Here is a 12,484-nt window from a genome sequence, read left to right on the forward strand (position 1 = left end):
GCCTGAGTAACCATCTGTAGTGGATTCTCTGGAAAAGTTCATTCCATTGACAATATGAAGGCAGAACTCTAGACAATGTCTGTATCCAACGTCCTTTAATATTGAATCTGACTATTAGAGTTTTCTTAGAATCTTCCGTAGACTCAAAACCATTCTTTTTTGGATATGAGGGATATCAATAAGAAGCACAGCATGGCATTAGGCAGAGACACAACTTTGATTTTGTCTATCTTTTTATTCATTGTCTCAATTTCATATTTTTCCTGCCTGTATTGTTTCTTGTGCTTTATCTTTGTGTTCTTCTTTTTCTGATTTTTTGTTTGTTGTTTGTTTGTTCTGCCCTACTATTCTGGTTATGTCAACTTGACACAAGCTACAGAGGAGGGAGTTTCAATTTAAAAAAAATGCCTCCAAAAGATCTGACTGTAGGTAATCTGTAGGGAATTTTCTTAATTAGTGATTAGTGCGGGAGGGCCAAGCCCATGGTAGGTGGGGCCACTTCTGGGCTGGTGGACTTGGCTTCTATAAGAAAGCAGGGTGAGCAAGCCATGGGAACAAGCCAGTGAGCAGCATTCTTCTATTGACTCTTCCAAGCTTGGATTCCTGCCCTCACTGCTTTTGATGAACTATTATGTGAAACTCTCAATAAAATGAACTCTTTCTTCCTCAAGTATGTATTGGTCATGGTGTTTCATTCCAGCAAGAGTAACTAAGACACTTGTTCTACTTTGTTTTTTTTATTTTATTTTACTTTATTATTTTAGATGCTTATTTTGTTTTCTTATGAGAGGAAGGAAAATTGATTGTGGGTTTGAGTGGGCAGGAATGTGGGCAGTATCTGGGAGGATCTGAAGGAAGGAAAACTATAATCAGGACTTACTGTATTAAAAAATCTATTCAAATTCAAAACATAAAAAATAATTTACAACATAAAAAGAATGCTTATATTACCATCACTGTATAAATACAAACATTTCCTTTAGCAACAGATAGTGTAATTATCCAAAGCTATCATCAATCAGTACATCAAATGAACTAGTATACGAATTATAGTCACGGGGATGGAGAGATGGTTCAGCTGTTACGAGCACTGACTGCTTTTCCAGAGGTCCTGAGTTCAGTTCTCAGCAACCACATGGTGCCTCAGAAACATCTGTAATGGGACCCATTGCCCTCTCGTGGTGTGTCTGACCACAGTGACAGTGTCCTCATACACATAAATACATAATTCTTCAGAGAAAGAAACATAATTCTTGAACTTTAATTATTGTGACTCCAGTGAATTTCATATGCACTGCTTCAGCTTCTATTGAGCACCTACTACTTGACAGAAAGTTTTCTATGCAAAGGCCTACTTATGAGACTACAGAGTCCTGAACTTTAAACAGGATATGATAGTTACTTAACACATACTACACAGAAAATTTAGCACAATAGCTAACCCCCAAACGTTAGTTACGTTAGTTCTAAGAGTAGCAAATAAAAGGATATAGGAGAGGCTCTTCTTTGTCGAATTACACTAAGTACCCAAGTCAAATGTCCACTTATACTTTGACTTCACATAACTGGTTCTAAATAACCCTGATCATGGTTTTCTGTTAAACTATAAATAAAATTATATGCATCATTATTTTAGGTTGTTTAGTATGGAACAACCTTTATTCAAGCTGACATTGGAGGAATTTGAGAAAGATCTGGCATCCGCTAATGTGTGTGTTACAGATACTCCATCCTCCTAGGCATGTAAAATGAAACAAAATGAATAAATCCAAACACATATGCAACTACACTAACGTGCGGTGGATGCATCTTTTGGAAACATGACTGGAAAAACTCTTCATGTTTTGAGGAGAAGGTCTATAGAGTCTGAAGGTGTCACTGAAGCTGCCAAGAAACAATGCAACTGATTGTCATACCCAGCTGAAAAATTATGAACCACAATAGTGACCATGCTGGTGGTGCAACAGTATCACTAACACCTTGGAGTCAACCAAGAGTCTTCTGAAGGGGCTTCATGTCCTCTCAGTAGGTGTGAAGGAACTCATGCCAGGTACTGTAAACCTACCCAATAGCCATGATGAGGCCATAGACCCGAGAGAAGAACCTACTAGGGTCACTTTCCTAAACTAGTATAATTTGTTACTTCATTCTAAAAAATGTATGCTTATACACACAGGTAAGTATGCCACTCACCTGTCATTAAAGCATATTTTTGCAATGTACAGACAATATTACAGAAAACCACAGCTTGGTCAAAATAGAAAGAATGAATGAATGTGGTGTGTCCAGCTCCCTTTATACATCTACAGCATAGGTGCTACATGGAAGGCTTAGGGAACATTGTGAAAGACAGGGTGGAAAGACTGCAAATTCCAGAGGATCAGAAAATCTGCTATGAGGTAGAATTCTCTATGTGAAACAAGAAAGCAACATCCATGGAATCCTAACAATACAGCCACCTGAACAAGATCCATCCAGTGACACCACCAGTTGACATGCCAATATGGGTGGAGCAAAATCTCCTAGAGTGCTACTAAATAAAGAACTGCAGATAATTAGAGGCTATGGAGGGAGGGATAATAAGTCTTCCTTAAGGTCAAGCTTCCTAATAGACTACCTAATACCAAGTGAACAGCCCTAAATTTAGCATACAGATATGATTAACAATGGACTTCATTATGAATAATAATGAAAGAGGAAGGGTTATGAACTTGAGTAGAAGTACACAAGAGACGACGGAGGAGGAAAAGCAGGAAGAGAAATGGTGCAAAGGTAGGACTCAGGTATGAAATTGTCAAGAAATAACCAAAGTAACACCAGCAAAACAAACTTATTGTAGGCTGTACCATGTTTCCTACATTGTATTCATTTCATTTAAGTCAAACAAAAATTCTAAATAGTAAACTTGATTTTAGGGATAAAAGGGAAGCCAAAGGTAGAGTAATTTGCCTGTGATGATAGTGATGAGGCTGAGAGCCGGTTCTACATTTGTTTTAACTAAACATTTTCATGAACCGATGCCATCCTGCTTCTTGGCACCAACTTTATTGCCTAGGCATGATCTGATTAAGGGAAGAGGCAATGGAATGTAATGCAGATTTCTTTGAGTCAGACAAAAGAAAATAACAGGTAAGAAATTGTTTAAACATAAATATTAAAATATTTTAAAGCCAACAAACCTTTTAAAAACCAAATGAGTATTATCTAAGAAAGAATAAAAGGACTTATTAGAAAAAGCAATCACTGTATAATTCACTAATATCGAACTGTTGCTATGAAAGTTCTCAAACAGATGTATGCGGAATAACAGTGGTATACCGTGGCAGGAGAGGTAAGCATATGTAATGTACACAAATCGAGGCAGGCTGAGCAGCCTTCCTGGCTAAAAACTAGGAGTTACGCTTGTTATGGGGAACTCTCAAGGGTACCGTGCAATCAGAGGTCACAATCGAGGCAACAGAAGCAATGTCACCATATCACAGAATGGGCCAATTCAGAGGGGCTCATGACAGTCACTGAGGTCAAGGCTTGCAGCGAGTAATTGTGTTAAATGGCAATATTCCCTGTATAGTTTAGGATTGTCATCTGAACAAACAGGTCCAGGTCATCTATAGGCTACATCTGAGTTCTTTTCCTGGTATTTAAGATTTACTTTCTAGCCTTAATCCCTCACGGTGTTTTATCTTACAACTGAAACTTTGTTTTGATCAAGTAGATGCATCAAGAATTTTTGTTGTCTAACCTGAACTCTCATAACCAAGCAAAATATTTAATTTCAAAGTCTGTTCCTGTCACTTAGTTGTATTCAAAGGTTATTTGTTCCGAAGTGTTTTTAAAATTCTGTCACAGTGACAGAATACACACGATTTGAAGCCAACATTTTAGTGTATTATACTTAATTACATTATACTTAAAATAATAAGAAAATAATTGTATGCCCAATTTAAAAAGTTCAAAATTCATGTATTGTACACATGTTTTATGAATAAGTAACTAAAATTTTAAAACATTAGAAAAAAATCTATAAAATTTATAAGTAGTATTTAGTATGTAGAAAAGATACCATCACAGTTGTTAAAATATTATTTAAGTTAAATAACAAAAATATAAGGAGACTAGACATCTCTTTGGATTTATGTGAGACTTATGTTGTGTAATATGTGTTTATAATTTCCTAAAAACAATTTCAATTTATGAATTATTCATATTATTTTTGAATCCCTAGACATTTTTTAAGTTAGTAACAAATATTTAAAGTATCCATATTGTGCTACAGTTTCCATTAAGGATATAGTTTTAACCTCAAACTTATGTTTATAATTTTGAATATGTATTCTTATTTTTATATATAGTTTCCACAAGTAATGCTTGAGAAAGATTATATTCTAGGGGATTTCATTAGGTTAAAAACTGATACTATCAGCTGATGAATAATTACACTTGATAATGATTTCTATCTTGACTTGGATGTCTTTAAATTTGCTATTTAAGTTGAAAATAGACGCACACAACTCCGTGCAGTAGTTCCAAATGAAGCACCCCACAAATCAAATTATGATATTTTTAAATCATAATTTCAGATTATGAAATCAGCATTCAACTGAATAGAGGAAAATTCTTTATTCTCCATAAATTTTCAGTTATTGGGAGTGAAGAGCCATTGTTACAATCTAAATCACCATCTTTATAGTGAGTACCTGTCTATTTTTAAAGCTTTCTTTAGAATGTGCCAGAGCAAGAAATGAGAATAAGTTGTCTGGTAATTAGTTGTCAAGATCATTGTCAAAGGGGTACATTTCAACTTGAAAATGTCAATTTCAGTGACATCTTTCAATATATACATTTTTCAAATCATATTTCAAGAAATTTAGTTTTATTGTGTTTTAATCTATGACTTCATTATCTATAAAAGGAGGAAAAGTATCGACCTTATGTTAAACATAAAACTGTTATTTTAAGGAAACACTTCTTGACCTCATTAAAACAATTAAGATTTCATAACATTATATTTCACATCCAAGTCATGGAAAAGTGAAAAAAATTATCAAAGCAAACTATAGTCAATTACATTTCAGATCAACAAAATGCACTTGTAAAAGTCTTCCTTCTCTTAATTCAATTGCCTAAGGTATTTTAACAGCTCGGAAGGTGGTTAGACACATTCCTGCCTGCTGTGTGGCAGCTACAAGCATTTCTCTTTGTTTACCTTCTGTCTTTCCATAGGTACAAAATGTTAAAAGAGAAATAAGACGATGCATATGCACGTGTCTACATCTATATAAAATTTAGCTCATTTTAATATAAGTTGTTTGTGAGTATAATGATAAGCTATTATAATAGTACTATTGTCACATAGAGGGCATTTTAAATTTTATACTCTGAATTACTTTAGTAGAAGGGAAGTGAGAGATTGGACTCAAGGTCTTGTTTTAGAAATACCTGCTGATTTTAAATCTTCAAGAGAAAGAGGACCAGTGCCCTGACAGGTTTAAATATAGTCAGTATATAGACATGTCATATTTTATTTTTATACCCTTACATTTGAGAAATAATTTCTTTCCTTTTGAAAGAAAGAATTTAGTGAAACCCCCTTCTCTAATTCTACGGCGTTTGCTTTGTTTCTAAAATTATCTGGGTTTCGCACTCTGAAACCTGGGTCACAACCTTATTGAAGGACAGGAAATAGTTATCAGGTCACCCAGTGGTCAAATGAAAAAGGATTTGAAATGCTTGAGCATTTCAAATGGTCCTCAGTGGACCCTATTCATTCAAATGATTGACTTCTCCACTGAAAAGCTTGGAAATTCTTTCGTGGATCTAGTCAGCCTATGCCTATACAATTATTGCAAAATCAAGAAAAATCTAATATTAGCAGAATATAAGACTGTCAGCAAAGCCTCCTATGTGTGAAAACAAATGGCCGCTGGGCTTGGCCAGTTAATAGTTTAATTAACAATACTTAAGTTGAACTCTTTTGATAGATTCGAGCAATAAAATTGGAGTAGAAGGAAAAAACAAAAGGAACTAAAATTATCTCTTTATACTCTTCTAAGTGTCTTTCAAACTTTGCGGTAACTGAGCAGTAGTTTGTACTCAGACAGGATGATTTTTCCTGCACTCATATGGTTAAGTTCGTGCACATGATAACTTCTCTCCTGTTTTTATATCTGCTTGATACTATATTCAAGGAAATATAATCTATTTCTGATAATGAAAAGGGGGGAGCAGGAGGAAGTTGAGGGAATGGAGAATAAATGTTTTAAAAGAATTACTCCATACTAGTTGATTTCCCTGAAGTTCAAATCACTATTGATAATAAAAATCATTTTTTTAAACCAGTAACCAGGGGTTCTTATATAATGCAATTTCATAGCTTTAAAAAGTATTTTAAACCTATATGGGCAGGGAAGGGAGACAACCAACCCAAAGTGTTGACTGAACCACTCATTTCTAAACATCCACAAGCCTAGGGGCAGGAATTATGAACCTGAAGATTGCATGAAATAAAGGTGTGACATATTCACAAATACATCCACCTATCATTCCTGAAATTAGAAAATCAGCAATGATGCTTTATTCCGCAAAATTGGAGGCCAGCAGCCCTATCACTGACAGACAGAAGGTTGGAAAATTGCTCACAGATTTTATTTTTAAGTTTTATTTTATAAAAAGAAACCAGGCCATTAAAACTATGTAACCAAAGCTGGAGTGTGTGTGCTGGAAGGCCCCTGCAGTCTTTTACAACTTTTCAGAGGCCGTGGTTGTGAACTGGGTTTGCACTCTGCCAGCGGAGCAGATCTGACCCATGGAGAGCACTCTTTCAGATCAACACTGCCTCGGGCCTTTCTGCTTTCTCCGAGAAGTCTTACATTTCAGCCATCAAGTTGAATTTCTTCTGGAGATGATTAACCCAAACCCATGACAGATTTTTTCCAAGATATCCAACCCCTTATGTTTATTTTATCCTGGCTCTTTTTTGGATGTACTGGACACAAGTAACTTACTCATTTTACATGTTAAAGGGCTGGTGGAGAGCCATTAATTCCCTTAAAAATGAGAAAATATTTCAATGTGCGTGGGGCTTTATTGTGTGTGCTCATATTAGCTATAGGATTTTGAATTTTAAGAAAGGTTTTTCTCCTCTACTACAGACTTAAAAAAAGAACATTTTATTGCATCTCAAGATACAGATCTTACATGTTTTGGGAGGAGGGGATGCATTCTTGTGATGTATTAAGACACAATATTAGAAAGATCAGTTTCTGTTTCCGTAAGCTCGGTTTGTAGGGGGTTTCAACTAACCTAAGTCTTGGCAAACGCAATTTCAGTTAATAGCCAGTGAAAACCTATAAGAGTCTATTCTCCATGCGTTATGCTAGCCAACCCAGTCATTGTTTTTCGTCTTCAAGTTTTCTTATCAGTGAGATGAGTAAGTCAGGTGCCTGATGTCATACTTGATGTGGGGGCTTTTAAATTTCAAGATGATTACATTAATTTTTTTAACATGGCTATCTCTTTTAGAAACAAGAGTTGCTTTTGTAAAAAAAAAATTACAAAAGATGAGGTCATTAAAATCTTTGAGAACATATTAGGGCCAGTTATTTCTACTGAAATAGAATTGTAATCATAAATATTAGTAGTTTATATATTAAAATATTTCAATATATATTAACTTTCAACAAACAGCAACTAATATATTTATTAACATATTATAAGAACTATTCTTACACTTAAAGAACTATATCATAAGAAAATGTGTAAATTCCAATTTAGCATTGGACACTAAGAGAAAAATGTATTTCATCAGAGAGTAATATGTGCAAATGTATCTGTGAAGACTGAGAGAATGGCACAATATGAGCTGGAGAACAGTTCAAGGTTGTACACTACCACAAACAAAGTTCATTTGGATATAAGCATGACATTTATTTATTCATATTATCTAAAGTTTCTTGCAAATTTGATTTAGCATTTGGGTTATGAAAAAAATTCTATCCATACATTAAATATAGTATTGTTTCTTAAAATTTCTTAAAATTAAGTTTAATTATTACTTACAATAGAAATTCATTTACTAAATTTCCAAAGAGTATTTGACACAATCTTTTCCTATTAAAGAGAAAAAAATCACATATAAAGTTTATAGTCATAGCTACAAGAACCATAGCAGATAATTTTAGGCAACTTTCAGTGATTATTTCTCATATTAATAAATATCTTTGAAGTGTTTTAAAATGTTAAATACTAGAATAATAAGAATTAAAGAAAATTAATTCACTGTATGTGCTGAGGAATTCTAGAAGTGTTAAGTTATCTCTGAACTTGAATAAAATGGCAATGCAAATTTTATCTTTATAAAACATATATCAATATCTGAATCAACAAATTTAATCGCTAAGTGAAGGATAAAAACTAAGTTAATTTTTGTAATTAGATTTATTACTGGAATGTTTAGAGATATCAGATTCTTCTTTAGTTCATGCTTCATTGGGCTACCTAAGTTCAGGACCTTGTACAGGGCATGTAGAAGAAATAGCCAGGGACAGCATATAGACTGGGGCCGTAGGTTAATGCCAGAAGTGTGGCTGATTGGCTGATTGACATCACCTTGGAAAATCTGGATTAAAGTTCTTTATTAAATTAATTCAGGTAAAATTTTTAAGAAGAATGGATCACTGACTGGATTCAGCATCTTACCCACTTGCCAGAACCTGGAAAATTCTTTACATTCAAAAATAATTCACTATACAGAATAATAAATGCCTCACCACACAACCAGCTACCTATGCAACTATTTTCAATATGAAATGTATCAAAATGACCCTAGTTACTATAACAGAATTAAATGTAAATATAATTTTGTTGCAAATGGCTACTGGTTTTGATATTGGCAAGAGCTAAATATGGTTCCAGTACTTTATGTGTATTAATTCATTTGCTGAGCTCTGAATTATGTATTATTTCTCTAAAGTTTACCTATTTTAAAACTAGCAAGCACACCCAGAAATCCCGAGGAACAGAGGTTAGATTTACATCTGAGAGATCTGAATCCACAGTCCACCTTTTGAACTGTTAGGTACTGTTATATTTTTACTTCTTAAAATAAAATCACGATGTTGATATATCTTGTAGATGGTAATGAAGCTTTAAGGATAAGACATAGGATCTTAAATTTTTTTCCAAAGCTAATGAGAGACTTCTATCGAAAAACATTAATCATTTAGCTTTTTCTGTCAGATGGGACATATATTGACTATATGTTTAATTATATTTTTCCTAATAATATTTGGAATTTTATGAAACCCTAAAACCAATGAAATCCTGAAGACAAAGAAATTATACTTGTATTAAGTTTTTAAGATCAGCACCCTCCCAGTTGGTTAGGCTCCATGAGAATATCACTGAATGAAGTAAAAAGCTTGCCGAATGGATAGTGGTGAGACAGTACAATGTACAGCTTGAATGTGAACACTGAATGTGGGAGAATTTTAAGCTGGAGTAGGCAAGCATCTCAGTTTGAGGAACAGAAATTGACAGGAAGTGTTTCTAAGGAACCATTATTTTTAAAGTCAGAAATGCAATTTAATCCACCAAGCAGTTCTTGAGTGTATAGTATAAATGAACCCAGTACTGTTAGTGGGGTCTAAGGGTGGGAGGAAACTGACATATGACCCACATTTAAACCCTGACTTTGAAAAGAATAACCATGAGGACAAGACAGATAATTACATGTAGTCACAGGGCAGTGGAGAAACAAGAGTGTGGCCTCGAAGAATTAGGAATAACCAAGAGATAAAATGATATGTACTTGAGTCAGGAAGAGTAAGGACAATTGACACTGGAAGATTGAGAAGACCGTTGCAGATTAAAGCAATGGCATGAAAGTATGAGGATGAGAACTTAATTTAGATATGTATATATTGTAATAATATATAAAATACGTGTAAGTTTATTAATATTTGGAGAAATGGTGAAGCTTGATATTCTCAGGATCTATTTTGGGGATGAGGAAGAATGTTATAAAGTCAAAATGGAAAAGTAGTTTTGAAATAGAAAGACAATTTCATTACACCCCAAAGACTTGGGATTTTTACCAGAGAGAAAGAACGGGCTTTAAGCAATTTTCACTGATAGTTGGTGGTCGGCAAAATTATGGTTTAGTAGAGTAGGTGTGGTAAGCTGGCATTTGATCCTAGCACTTTGGAAGCTGAGGTAGGAAGATTATGCAAAGCCAGGCTAAATTAATAAGGGCACCCTGACTCAAAGGAAACAAAGGAATAGAAATGGAGAAAACAAAACAAGAGTTACGGTTTAGAAGGACATAGCAGCAGAACTGTGGACAATAACTTTTGCAGGACATATGTGTAGATTTTGTCATGAGGATGGGCTATGTCAGAATAAAGGAATATGAGGAGCAATGCTTAGATTTAAGATGAGAGGCTTAAAAAACCAGGAATGACTTAATATTCTGAGGAAAAGTAAATGAATGTTTAAGGAACCTTGTAACAAAGATGTGATACAATAATCAATTGGGTGTGATACAATAATCAATCGGGTGTGATACAATAATCAATCAGATGTGATACAATAATCAATCGGGTGTGATACAATAATCAATCGGGAGTGAAGTATGGAAAGACATGTCATGGTAGAAATGTCAGACTTGAAAATATGTAGAAATGTTAAAGGCAGGAGGAGGAGTACAGGAGATGCGGTTGTGATCACCTACGACCACACATTTTGGGAAAGAATTGCCTTCCTTTAAGGATCTCCACCAGGAATCTTCATATTGTATCTAAGGCAGGGTTCTTTCCTCATGATTTTGTCTGTGGGTTATCTCCTGTCTCCTGTGAGTGCCAGGTCTCTAGTATCGACGTTTTTGGTGGTGTAACTTTTAAGAAGGGACATAGTAGGAAGCGAGGCGTCACTTAGTGGTTGTGGAGAACAACATATGGAAGGACTGATGCTTTCTTTCCAAATTGATTAATTCTCCAAGAGTTGGTTTTACAAAAATGGAGAATTGGCTATTTCTCACTTTGGATCACCTCTGTCTCTGTAAGTTCTTTTCTTCACAGACCTCCCACTAGGCCATGCTATCATCCGTCCAGGTGAAAACACATCTGACTTTCAGTCTCTAACAATTGGATTTGAATACACTTCTTTCCTTTACAAGTTCCTGGTTTTAGGGTTATTTTTGTTGTTTGTTTGGTTTGTTTTATCTTTTTTTTTGTTATAGTGGCTTGTAAATGTTCAAAATTTAAGCGAAGACAAATACTTCGTAATGGACAGGAAAGATCATTTATTACCATAAAAGGTACAACTAAATGCAGCATCATTGACTAGGGGGGAAGTAATGTTCTAGAAAAATTCAGGGGTGATAGTGAAATAAAGATAACAACCACTCTCCATAGTGATAACTGTGTACTCTGCCTAGTGATGACCTTACACCACGCATGCACTATTATTGACATACTGCACTTTTCCTCAGGAGACACATGCAAAGTGAGCAGACCTGCCTTGTCTCCATGCCTCCTCTTCTCTCCATCAGTTCTACTGTAACATCTCTGATTGTCATCTCCTTGTAAGTGATAACACCATCTTACTTAGTTCTCACCATACGTCTCCTAAAATACTTAATGGAAAACTTGGTTACTTCATTTTTTTAAATTAAAATCTTATAGTGCCTATTGGTTTTGGAATACAGAAAGTAAAATAATCAAGGTATGCTACAAATTTGGGGTAGCATTGTCTTGTCCCAGCCATATTATCTAGCTGCATGCCAAGCTCTGTCATGCTTCTACAGTGTTTACTTTTGCTTCTTGAATGGCCTCACTAACATCCACCTTTAAGGTCCATGTCACCATTCAAATCGCTCATGTTACACAATTCTTCCCTTTCTTTACTTTTACTCAACCTTCAAATTCTGCTCAAATGGTCATTTCTTCCCTAAACCTTTAGACTAGTTTAAACCTGTTGGGCTTTCCTTACATTTTTCCATAGAATACCATTCAGCTGTGTTTTTATAGACTTAAATGATATTTACCACATATTATACTCCCCAGCTTCTGTTTATCTTTGGCCAAATAGACAACTCCATCACACACAATCTGTGTTTATTTAATAATTCTCTTCCCTGATAACCATGTCAAGGTGGCTTTTCAATAAATATGTTCATGGAATAAATAGGCAAGTTTGTTCCCAGTCCCTAAGTTTTAGGCACTAATTCATACCAATTTTTGAAAAATAATTTTGCTTAATTTGCTGATGACTTTATATGGTATATATTATTTGTTTTAGAACATATTGGTAAAATATATTGGTAAAATAAATTAAGTTTTTAAAATTAGTCACATTAAATCTATTTAAAAATATCTGCTAGGAACTGCTTCCCTTTCCCAACTCTCCCCTCATTCTCAACAGTTAGAAATATAAAAGGATAAAAGGAATATAAAACAAAACAAAAATATGTTTTGGACATGACAAA

The 12,484-nt window shown here is 34.5% G+C and overlaps 1 protein-coding gene across 1 annotated transcript in view; it reads right to left on the minus strand.

Annotated features, from left to right (window-relative positions):
- LOC120093145 (leucine-rich repeat and IQ domain-containing protein 1-like) overlaps window positions 1–12,484 on the minus strand; it is a 125,601-nt gene that overhangs the window by 77,904 nt on the left and 35,213 nt on the right. The window lies entirely within an intron of this gene.

This window comes from Rattus norvegicus, chromosome 7 (genome assembly GCF_036323735.1).
Source record: "Rattus norvegicus strain BN/NHsdMcwi chromosome 7, GRCr8, whole genome shotgun sequence".
Lineage (NCBI taxonomy): Eukaryota > Metazoa > Chordata > Mammalia > Rodentia > Muridae > Rattus > Rattus norvegicus.